Source organism: Penaeus monodon, chromosome 19 (assembly GCF_015228065.2).
Source record: "Penaeus monodon isolate SGIC_2016 chromosome 19, NSTDA_Pmon_1, whole genome shotgun sequence".
Classification (NCBI taxonomy): domain Eukaryota; kingdom Metazoa; phylum Arthropoda; class Malacostraca; order Decapoda; family Penaeidae; genus Penaeus; species Penaeus monodon.
Window position 1 is genome coordinate 49034037 of NC_051404.1, and position 565 is coordinate 49034601.

General features: G+C 37.5%; 1 protein-coding gene across 1 annotated transcript in view; it reads right to left on the reverse strand.

Annotated features, from left to right (window-relative positions):
• Positions 1-272: 272 nt before the first annotated feature.
• LOC119585299 (solute carrier family 22 member 7-like) overlaps positions 273-565 on the reverse strand; it is a gene marked incomplete at its 5' end in the record, with an annotated part of 1749 nt that continues 1456 nt past the window's right edge. The window contains 1 exon segment of the mRNA XM_037933974.1: positions 273-408.

The following is a 565-nucleotide window of genomic DNA, read 5'->3' on the forward strand; positions in this document are numbered from 1 at the left end:
GAAAAACGGTTGCTATAAGAATTGGGAATTTAGTTTCCTTTTCTGTGAATAACTAAAATCGAGAGAAAAAAGGAACTACTATTAGAATTATTCGTATCCCAATTCATATTCATATCACCATTACCGACAAAATATCCTATAAAATATACCAGGTTCATAATCTAGTAACCATTACAACTACAGTACTACCTAACACGTAAATACCACAAAACAAAGAATACAAAATACATACATGAAGAATATATGGGGTTGCTACCATGGCTCCCATTCCACACACTACCATCCAAGCGAACCCAGTGGACCTTATCGGCGTGGGAAAGATCTCTCCACTCTGAATCGTCACGATGTATATAAGCTGTGTGGAGAAGAGCCTGATGCATGCAGCTACGGCCAGCATCGCCCACTTGTCTGAAGGAGGAAAGTAAACAGAAGAAATGTTAGCGATGCGTTATAGATGGACGTTTATAGTTTAAGAGGCTATAAAATAAGTGAAAATGTTATATAGGAGTAGAAGGATGGATATTAACTCACAGGTTGAGCAATTGCTTAGTAGACTCATAGATTA